The 11663-nt window shown below is 38.6% G+C and overlaps 2 long non-coding RNA genes across 2 annotated transcripts; both read left to right on the top strand.

Moving 5' to 3' along the window:
• The first annotated feature begins 2547 nt into the window (after nt 1-2547).
• Nucleotides 2548-3086, top strand: LOC140371978 (uncharacterized). Its single transcript, XR_011928507.1, has 2 exons — nt 2548-2791; nt 2859-3086. It is a non-coding gene; the product is annotated as an uncharacterized lncRNA (long non-coding RNA).
• Nucleotides 3087-8675: 5589 nt separating this feature from the next.
• LOC140372095 (uncharacterized) lies at nt 8676-11361 on the top strand. Its single transcript, XR_011928520.1, has 3 exons — nt 8676-8781; nt 9284-9573; nt 11272-11361. It is a non-coding gene; the product is annotated as an uncharacterized lncRNA (long non-coding RNA).
• Nucleotides 11362-11663: the final 302 nt, after the last annotated feature.

Here is an 11663-nt window from a genome sequence, read left to right as displayed (position 1 = left end):
TGTACACAATGCTCTGTGGTTTTGACACAGGAACTAGCAGCAGATCTGGCAGGGGCTCTGTCTGGCATTATAGTCGGGTCTGTTTGAGTGTTTAAAAAGATCATGTGTCTTTTTGAAGCTAATGGCTACAGAAGGTTCTCAAACTTTGCATGAAATCATTTTCTGGGACATTAATGATGTGATTTTGTCGTGCACGAATACAATACCACCTTGTTTTAAAAAATGTTTTCTAATAAAGATGTCAATAAGTCAAGCTATGTCTTATGTCCACAATGATTGCAAATTGCACATCAACATAAACAAACCAATATATTATATATATTATTACTTTAGATCGTGTGTGGTGTATTATTCTCTTTACATTGTGGTATGATTACATTGTGTACTTATACAATCCAAGTACAAGTATACAATGTAAACATATTGACTTCAATATGAAAGTGCATGTTAGTGTTGAGTACTCGGGGTGCTCTGGGCCAAGGCTTGAACTTACAACACTTAAGAATAAGTGATGTTACATGTGACAGCGAGGTCAAGCTTAGTGAGTGAGATAAAAAGGTAAATGTGGGTTTTGGACCCAGTGACACTTTAAACACAGGTTTATATTTTGGTGGTTCTTCTGTATCTACCTCTGTATCTACCTGCGTTGCACCAATGAAATTTCCCCATGTGGGACAATAAAGGAATATCTTATCTTATCTTATCTTATGAGCCAACTCGTTATCAAAGATTCAACTTATTTGGATGCCCATGAATGTAGGCTATAGATTTTTTGTATACAAATATTTCTGTAATGTACATAACTATCAAAGTAACTTCTCCAGGTGATACAAAAGCAGTTGACAGAAGTGTGCTGGTCCCAGTTCTGGGTGTTTTTTTAGTCTGTCAGATGCTCCAAAAAGGTATGATACCATTCCATTTACATGTTTAATAGTTTTTGTTTAGAAAAAATTAATGATTATCAAAAGCCAAAATCTGTGTGAATTGAGAACGTTTATTGGGCGGCTACTTTTTATTGTAACACTGTATTGCCTACACCATGTGAAGCTAAAATAAAATACATAAAACTCTGTGGTTTAGACACAGGAACTAACAGCAGATTTGTCTGTGCTATTATTATACGTCTGTGTCTCTCAAACAAAAATATTTGATGCAAAAGAGATAAAAAATATGGAGTAAAATGACTTTACCTTGAGCAAATATTTTCACTGCAAAATAATCCACGTACCACCTGAAGCCCGTGTACTGCCAGAGGTACATGTACCACAGTTTGAGAAACTGCAGTAGGCTATATTTAGGTCCAATTTGAAAACAGAAAAAAAACATGCAACTTCTGAAACTAATGCCAACACAGAGCTGCCACGCTTTAATTGAAATAATGTCCCATTTTATTTTTTTTATTTTAATATTACCCCGTTAAAATAGTTTTCAAATAAAGATGTGGAATAAGAAAGACGATTAACTAGACTAAGTCCAAAATGATGCATTAGACACAAAGACAAACGCTCATTATATCCACACATTTTGTACATATTATTCTCTTTGCATTGTGGTATGATTATATTGTATATTTAGACATATTGATTACCCCAAAAAACGTTAAATGGAGAACATGTGAACCCAAACATATAAACTTCAAAAATGAGTATGCAGGTATTTAATGTTGCCACGGTCACGGCTGTGAGCTAAGAAAAGGTAACGCAGGGTTTGGGGGTCCTCAGAACTATATACAACTCATGAGGCTTACTTTACATTTCACTGTTTCAACAGCAGAACAATCCCTTGTCACAGTCAGGCCTGAGGAACTGGCTGATTTTACAGGACTGAAAGATGAAAAGTGAAAGTAAAGCCAGGACCACTTTGTTCTCACAGAGATGACATTTCTACTATAGGAAAGAACAGGCTTGTCCAATCCCTCTTTAATAAACACAACTGTGAGACATGCTTTCTGATGCATTGCTTTGTCCGGATGTCCTTTATGTGGCCTGCATGAGCACTCACATCAAGATAAAAAGCCCGCCCCTTTGTAACCATCTTAAAAGCATTATCAAGAACCCTACATTTCCACTGTTGCACTATGAACTACTTAATTCTAGTGGCTCTTCTTCTGGCCAGCCTCAGTAAGTACTATCTAACATTTGAACACATTTATCATGACTAATAATGATTATATTATTTGTTTCAGGCTGGAGCTCTTGGTCTATCAAAGTGAACATAAAGTCTGGTGAAGATGCTTTCTTGTCATGCAGGAATAATTACGCCGGAAAAGAAGTGTTTTGGTCCAGGCTGGTCAACAACGAGAACTATAGCCTCATATGCACCACAGAGCCCGAGCCGTGTGAGGGAAATAAGAGATTTAGCACAAGTTTTGACAGTTCTTTTGTCACTCTCAAAATCCAACGCGTCGAGATCGCCGACAGTGGCTTCTACTTTTGTGTCAGTAATCTTTATGGATATGGACCAACTAATGTTGTGCAGTTAAATGTTGAAGGTAAGATTTAAATATCGCATTTTTACTTATCTTGTATTCTCAAAGTTACTCAGTTATGGAGTTCCTCAAGGATTGGATCTGGTTCCTTGGCTTTTTAAAAAACAATCCTTTATAGGAAATAAGAGCATAGTTCCGGGTGTTGGGTGTGGTACGGTTGTTCTCTTCATCTTAAAACTCACTACATCGTCCGTCCTTATTTATAGCAGTTTATTTTTTATCCATCAAATACATCTAACAAAGTTGATTGTTTGTTCTTAGATTACAGCTCGCAAGACGATAAAAAGAGTACTGAATGTGAAGGTATGACTCTTAAAATTTGAAAAAAATTTAAAGTATTAAATAACTTAAGTAAAAATGTGTCCTATAGGTCATTTATCATTGTGGATAAGCATAAGCCTTGGGGTTCTCTGTATTCTTCTTACAATGGCCATTGTTTGGTTTGCTCTTAAAGTCAAGAAACTTCAAACAGGTATATTTCACCTTCAACATTATTTCAAATTTATTTGTAAAATATTTGACAACTCCCAACTCCATTGCAGCTCAGAGACAAGAACTGAATGGATCAAACAAGGTAAATTTGAACCAGGCACAAACATGTACTCAAACCCTGTTTTCTGACTCATGCTTTGCCTTACAGGACCTGGCTAATGACAACTTAAATTATGCTGCTGTGAATTTCCGAGCAAAAGCAAGACGGACCAACAAAGCTCTTCATAATGATGCAAATGTCATTTATGCTGCTACTAGATAAATATAAGGGAATTGTCACTTTATGCATATTCTAAAGCATTTAATGTGAGTTTCCAGAATAAAGTGTGTAGTATAATGTCTGAGTGGCTGACCACAGTTTTGTGGTGTTTTGTGCAGCACATGCACATGTTTCACTGGCATTGATCATTTTCCACTGAGGTGAAGTTTGAACCACAAAACATTGTGCATTAACAAAGCAGCAAGTCTATTTCAGTGGCAAGCGTGTATTTTTGTTTGGTTTGGGGTCAGAGTGGGGAAGTAACTAATACATGTAGAATACACATCGAGAAACTGTTCTGATTTTTAGGAAAGAAGCTATAGTTGAATAAATCATAAGGAACACATGATAGTACTTCATCATTTTGGACTGTGGTTCACACGACACTGCTCGAGGAGAGTGTGTGCATTTCTTTAAGGAGTCATTTACAGAAAACTCTCACAAAATAATTTACAAACTACATTCTGTTACTAAATACATTTACAAAAATATTCTACCCCATCACTAATAGAGTGTTAAAATAGTTTTGCTCACATTGCCAATTATGTCTTCCAATATAACACAAAAAACATTCTTTGTAGAAGTAGAATGCAGTGGAGTGGTCTGGCATGACAACTTGAAACTGAACTTTTTATTAATGTCTTATTAACAGCACATTTTATGTTCAGTGCTAGATACTTAATATGTCATAAAAAATATCTGTCTGGATGAGATGATAAATGTTAGAAATGTTAAAAAAATGTTTGGTGAGCAAAATGTGAATCATTACCTGTGCTTCTTTTATTTAGCTGCAAATACACATTTTCTCTGCCCCAGTTTCATGTGAGTCCAGTGAATCTGAACTGTGCATTTCACATTTACAAATACAAAAATATAAAAATTTGTGTGTGATTTCTTACTTGTACAGTATTTTGTTGTGTGTACAGTATACAGTATTTTTTGTGCTTGAGGTTTCTTCTTTGATATATGTGTAACAGCCCGCTTTTCTGTTTATCCCGCCCTGTATTCCTTTTTATGAATGGGAGGCGTGTCCGAGGTGTGTGGACTGGAGCGCTCATTAGGGTTACTACAGGGGGGGAGGAGCTTGAGCTTGGTTTTGGCACCGCTCGGGCCGGATCGAGCGAGACGAGCGGCGGCCACCTATACCTACTGTGAGAACTGAACTCAGTAGAACCGGACTGTGAGGATCACCGGGGCGAAACCTGTGGAGCGAACCTTGCTGCCGTGTTCGGATTACGCTGTATTCAGCGGCGGAGAGCGCGCGCACCTGAGAGCGCGGCGCGCTTTATTGTGGGTTATTATTGTGCGTTTTTATGGAATATACTTTTTCTCATTTGGATTTAATGACTAAACTCCGTGAACACCGTGAAGGTTTGAGAAACCATAAACTGAAGCCGTCAGCTGTGTTACATGTGACGTGATTTTTGTTTAGTCAAAGTAAAAGGCACGAAGTGTTTGGGGCGTGGACATTTTATTTTCCAATTTACACATTATCAGAACTTATCAGCAGCTTAAACAGACACAAAAGCATTGCGCATCACTATTACACCCTAAATAAATTAATGGTAACTGGGCTCTGAGGAGCCGATCGTTACCTCATTCATTTTACTCACTATCGTCCACCCCTGAAGTCAATGTAAAATGTTTTAGAAAGTCTTAAATTATGAACTATTCATCTAATTAACGCTTGTAAATAAACTCTAACAGTATTTACTGATGCTGTAGCTCAGTTCTTGTGACTAAACCCTTTTCATGATTCTATGTTGGATTGCTTGTCAACCAAGTTAAAAGTGTTTGTTTTGTTGAGAGCAAGTTACACGTCTTTTATCAAAAGTAAAGCCTTATAAACCACCCCGACCGTGAAAGGACTAAGCCAGACTCAAAGACTGGGGAAATGGTGTTATGATCCCAGAGGCAAAAATCCAAAAGCAGTCCGGATAACAAAACGTTCCAAATCCAAAGGTAGGCACAAAGGCTCCAAAAGTCAAAAAACACAAAATATCCAAACTTCCAAAAAGCCAGAACTGAAAGGTACAAACTTGCTCAGGTAGACAGATAAACCAGGCAGTCGCAGGACAGACATCAAGTGACGACCAGACACAGAACAAAGGGGAGACAGAACTTAAATACACAGAGAAGTGGGGGGGAAACAACCATGGGAGCACATGACAAACACAAGGGGCACGTGGGAAATAGAGTCTGCAGCGCGGATACTAACAGATGGAGCTTTATCTGTAGTTGGCCCCAGACTCTGGAACAAGTCTGTGGGATTTTTTTGGTTGCTTCAACAGTAGAATTAGCGTTAGAATTGAGACACAAACATGTCCCTTTAGAAACACACAAGTCTTTAACATTAAGGAAAGACTCATTAAGGTATAGCTTCCTTTTCTGTTTTAAGGGGGTGTACCTGGTTTTTACTGTTGTACTGACGTGAAAGTACAGTACAGAGTACAGATCAGAGCAGCTCTTAAGGTCAAAATGAAACCGCAGTGCGTTGTCTGCATTTAATTATTTTGTGTGGAGAGCAGAGTGTTTTTTTTTCAACCTAAGTTTAAGTTCAAGTTTAACTGTATATTTTTCCACAATTAGGGTAAGGTTAGTGGACTCAGACGTATATCGACATGTTTTTGATTAGAAAACATCATAACACGGCTAAACCCGACTTTAAAATGTTTTCTTTGATCCCGAAACTCATTTTAGCTGCAATCTCAGGTCTGACTGTTACTCCAGTATCTGCAGCACTTCCCTGTTCTTTAGTGCATCTGGAGCTCTTTTTAAAGGGACTCCTGTCTCCACAGCCGTCCATAATGTGACTACACAGGACAGAGAAGCCTCATCTGAACCTTCTCACCGTGAGTCCTGCAGCTCCACAGTAGAAAGAGCGGTGTGTGCGTATGAATAAATCCATGTGTGGTGACTTACAGGTGTTACTCTGTATGTGGCTCTGGCAGCTGCTCTGATCCTGCTTTTGGTCACTTTGTCCATTCTGTTCTGGAGAAAGAGAGTCAACAAAACAAAAGGTGAAACAACTAAAATGTTTTAAAATTCATCAATAAAAATCAATAGAACATTTGTGAAGAAACAGTAATTTATTGTGGTTTTGTTTTAGATCCCACGTGTCCAGAGTTCAATGAGTGTGTGCAAATACCAGAGGTGAGAATCTTCAGATTAAAAACTCATTATTTTAATTTATTTTTTTATCATTCTGTACATAATAATTAAATATAAATATACTAATGGTTACTAGTCAACTGTAAATATCATAACATTTGTATTGTTAAAATCATAATCTGGACTATATCGGCGGACATCCTAAGATTTTTATAAGAGATCTTCTACTGAGAGTGTTTTTCAAACTTCCTATAAGTTATTTGTTCTTTTCTTCTGTATCTATCTCTGTATCTACCTGCGTTGCATCAATGGAATTTCCCTATGTGGGACAATAAAGGATTATCTTATCCTATCTTATCTTATATTATTCTGCCTTTGTTTGTTCTGAAACAAAACAAAGACAGTGGTATTATTAAATCAAAATGTAAAAAAGATTTTTTTTTGTATACATTTGTTCTCTAGCTTGAAGCCCTCAGTCCCCACATTTTTAAATGATGAGTAATGTATTTTTCTTTGTTTCAGACTGAAGTGTATGGACCCAAAGCAAACCTACTGCTCCATCTGACTGTGGACTGAGCGCACACTGCCCCCTGGTGGACGAGATATTTAGTGGAGGAGAAAGTTTTGTATTTATCCTTCAAATGTAGTGGTCAAAGTAATAATTACTCAGCTAAAATATGACTCAAGTACAGATCCTCAAAAATGGTTACAGACCACCTCTGCCCACATAGCACCGTGTTTTACAATGTAGAAAGCCTTTAATTTATGTGTACTGTATTATTCAACTTTAATGTGAAGATTTATGCTTTTATTTGTTTGTATTGTATCGTGTCGTACACATATATTCAATTGACTGAACCGTTGTAACAAAATGCTCAAACAACATTTAACCATGATGTAGTTCTGTAGAAAAAACATTATACATATTTATTTGTGCATATAACCTTCTTCCCCTGATTTCGTCTCAGCCTCTTGTTTGATAATTATTAAAAAACAAAGATGGAATATGATGAAGAGAGAAGGAAATTTTTAGAGAAGTTTGAGATGTCAAATGTATTAAGTACTGGTTTAAAATGTCTGCGAATGCTTCCTGGTTTGAAACAAAGTCGTCATGAGAACAGGGCCACTACAGCTCCTTGCTGCGTTCTCCATTTGTAAAGTCAGAGCTATATATTTATTAGTCACATAAATGCATATTAGATATGAAAGTGCAATTACTGTTCAGCTTTAAACACACACACACACACACACACACACACCAGGACCCTCGTTCTCTGCAGCTCTGAGCTCCTCCAGGAGACTGTTCCATAGACGAGGGCCGTAGTACTGGAGAGAAGCCTCGCTCTGAGTGTGTCCTGACTTTGGGAATGACTAGGAGCCTGCTGCTGGAGGGCCGCGAGCATTTGTATGGTAAAAGCAGTTCTGACAATAAGAAGGCCAGAGACCATTAAGACATATAAACCAGTAAAAGAACCTTAAAACCGATTCTAAAACACAGAATCTCAATGTGAGTGCGGTCTTATTGCCTGAATGTGAAATGTTCCAGACAAAGCAAAGAAGTCTCGACAGAAACAAGAAAGTCCTGGAACCTCTACCAGAAAAGTGACGTAGTGCACCTTTAACTGTGACTCGTGTGTTGCACAGTGCTGTGTGGTGTGACTCAGGACTCACCAGAGAGACTCATGTTCACACTGCAGTGGAAGGACAAAACGTTGGAGCTACATTTGTCTTTTCTGACTCTGGGACACTTCGGGCCCTCTGTACAAACGACTACAGGGAAAAAGAGGAGATTTAGTTTGAGACTTCTGGCATCAGAGCGCACAATGAGAGATGCAGTATTGAATTGGAGGCAGATTCAGTTCCACTTGTCCAGCAAGTTAGAATAAAGGAATAAGTCCTGTGAGCAGCTCTGACTGGTTCATACGGATGTGAAATATGCTCAGGAGCAATGAGGATGGAATCTGTAGGATTCCAGATCAATGTCATCACCAGTGGTAATTATCTTTCTGTTCCATCTGAATACCCCGCCTCTTCTGACGATGTATTCTCAACATTAAACTTATTATTGTTGCTGTAGATGAGTTCTTTTGACTAAATTCTGTTTGACATTTGTACATAGTTTCAGTTTGAGCATATCATGAAATAACTATAAAATAACTGCAACAATAATTAAGTTTTTCTACTTCCTGGGTCTGATGTTGTCTTCTATCATATTTCACATCACTGGCTCTTCCCCTTATTGCCTCAAAGTCTATTCGATACGTTTTTCAGAGGAAACAAGAAAAGAGAAGTATATTTTGAGAGAGAGAGATCAGAAGTGTGGTTTTATCTGCATTTCCCTGGAGATTAGAGGAGATGCAGAAGTTCCTGGTTTGAAACAGAAGCGAGTCAGTCATCATGAGGACAGCTCCACTTTTAATATCCTTTCTTAGTGAGTGTTTTCTACGTTTAACCTAACTCTGTCTGTCTGTTTGTTTGTTAATGCGTGTTAAAATGTGCTGGTTGCGTTCACGTTGTAGAATTTGTCATCATTTCAGATGGTGAACTGGGGTCTTTGTAACTCAATGGGAGATTAAGGTTTTTGAAAGAAATATCAGACATTCAGAAATCCAATGAAAGTTTAACTTTATCATTATTTCTAAAGGATTTGGTTCTTAAATCTACAATATTAATCGTTTGTCTTCAAAGTATTTTAAAATGACAGAGAAGGTGTTGAACTTTGTGCCAGTTTTTTGTTTCATGTGGATATGACTCATAAACCAGGTCAACAATCTGACATCTGACAGTGGAAGAGTGAATTCGACCTGAGAATTCTGACCTGTTCCAGCTCAGTTTAAACTGTAGGATTTTAGAATGTTGTGACGTCAGGTGAACAAAATCTATAGAAAGTCCATTCATTGTTCAGTGCTAACTCTGACTCATGTGTTGCACAGTGCTGTGTGGAGGAAGACCAGGACTCACCACAGAAGAGACTCATGTTTACACTGCAGTGGAAGGACAAAACTTTGAACAAAGGTTTCAGTTGTTTTGGCTCAGACTTCTGGCCCCAGCGTGCACAAAGGGAGATTCAGCATTGGAATTGAGGCATATTCACATCATTTTGACATGGTTGTTGGCATAAACAATGTGAGCAGCTCTGACTCTGGCTCATACACATGTGAAATGTGGTCAGGAGCAGTGATGATGGAGAATGTCCTATTTCAGATCAATGTCACCACCAGTGGTAATTATTGCATTTATTATTGTCATGTTTTATCTATTTCTGCTGTTCTTCTGTCTCCAAAATGTTACCACAGACGCTCTTTTATGCATTAATCTCCTGCATTTTATCAATGAGCGTTTTATTCTCTGTGAAGCAGGAAGTGCGCTGCTAGCATGCTAATGTTTGTTAGCTTACCAAATCTCGCTCTGGGCTCTGAACGTTATGAAAAGCACTTATAAACTTATGGAGGTGATTAATTACACTCAGAATCCTCAGAATGCGTTGAGTAAATGAGGAATACATTTGGTTTTTGAAGACGGTAAAAATTAGGTGCAACACCTTTAAGAACACAGATGATTACTTTCTACAAAACCACCTTATGAGGTGGAAATAAGTGTTTTGAACTCATAAGGTAAAACAGGTTATTAGACATGGCTTACCCCTATGCACATTTAAAAAAATATATTTAGTCCCAAAACCCTTTTTTAGCTGCAATCTCAGGTCTGGCTGTTACTCCAGTATCTGCAGCACTTCCCTGTTCTTTAGTGCATCTGGAGCTCTTTTTAAAGGGACTCCTGTCTCCACAGCCGTCCATAATGTGACTACACAGGACAGAGAAGCCTCATCTGAACCTTCTCACCGTGAGTATGTGTGTTATGTTAGCTGATAATCAAAACAGATGCAGGAGTAACTCATATCGAGAAGCACGAGCCTCACAACAGCATTAAAATAAAACAGGCTTTAGTGGCTGTAAAGATACATTACAAAAGCAACAAAGAGAGGACAGGAGGACTAGAGGACAGGTGGATAGAAGGACAGGGGGCCAGATGAACAGGAGGACAGGAGGACAGATGGACAGGAGGACAGGAGGCCAGGTGGAAAGGAGGACAGGAGGATAGATGGACAGGATGACCGGAGGACAGGCTGACAGAAGGACAGGAGGCCAGGTGGACAGGAGGATAGGAGGACATATGGACAGGAGGACAGGTGGACAGAAGGTTAGATCCACAGATGGACAGGGGGACAGGGCGCATGCATTTTTTTTTCATGTGGCGTGGACAGTCGATTAGTCCTCGCACATATCCATCATCCCTTTTGTCCTACTGCTCACCTGCAGCCTCGTTCTGTCTCGTCCCCAGCATAGCAGCACGTTTCCCTGGCTACGCATGGGTGGTTGATATGCCAGTGTGTGTTTAGCGAGATCCTTCAGTGTACAGGCTGAAGGACGGCAGAGGAAGACTGTGGTCTAGCTCAAAAGAGACAGAAATCTGCAGAGACGAGAGATGCGAAAAGCCCTACCAGAGGCAGAAGTAGGAGCAGCAGAGAAAAAAGTGAAGGGGAGTGTTTTTATGGATCTTTTAAACCTGTTGTGAGTTTTGTACTGCAACAAAAAAATCCTCTGCTGCCCAGAAAGCATTTTGACAATTGAGCGCAATGACAAAACAAACTTGGGAGTTTTATTGAGCTTATTTCGCCCCCTACGGATCGGTATATATAATTGATACGTAATTGCACTTTTGTTGTAATGCTTTGTTCAGTAAGTCAAGAATGTGGGAAAAGTCTCTCCTCTAAAATGTGCTGTAAAGTAGATTGATTTGTGTAAAATATCCAATGTTCATCTCCAACAAGTCAACAATGCACTGATTCCCTGGGCCTGAAAAACGGCTTTTAACGGCGTGGTGTGTGCGTGTGAATAAATCCATGTGTGGTGACTTACAGGTGTTACTCTGTATGTGGCTCTGGCAGCTGCTCTGATCCTGCTTTTGGCGACTTTGTCCATTCTGTTCTGGAGAAAGAGAGTCAACAAAAGAAAAGGTGAAACTATTTTTTATTTTTTTATTCCATCAATAAAAATCTATAGAAAATGTGTGAAGGAACATTCATTTATTGAGGTTTTGTTTTACCTCCCACGTCTCCAGAGTCCAATGAGTGCAAGCAAATACCAGAGGTGAGAATCTTCAGAATATATATATATATATATATAAATTATTATATATTTTTATTTTTTTTATCATTCTGTGCATAATAGTTGAATATAAATCTAGGTCAATCAACTACCAGTGATTAATCGACTATAAAATAACACAACATTTGTCAGTGATGGGCCGTAG

Source organism: Eucyclogobius newberryi, unplaced genomic scaffold (genome assembly GCF_026437365.1).
Source record: "Eucyclogobius newberryi isolate DKJ021-1_F unplaced genomic scaffold, fEucNew1.0.hap1 SCAF_22, whole genome shotgun sequence".
In the NCBI taxonomy this organism is placed as follows: domain Eukaryota; kingdom Metazoa; phylum Chordata; class Actinopteri; order Gobiiformes; family Gobiidae; genus Eucyclogobius; species Eucyclogobius newberryi.
The sequence above is the reverse complement of the archived record's forward strand: the minus strand, read 5'-3'. Positions and strand labels throughout refer to the sequence as shown.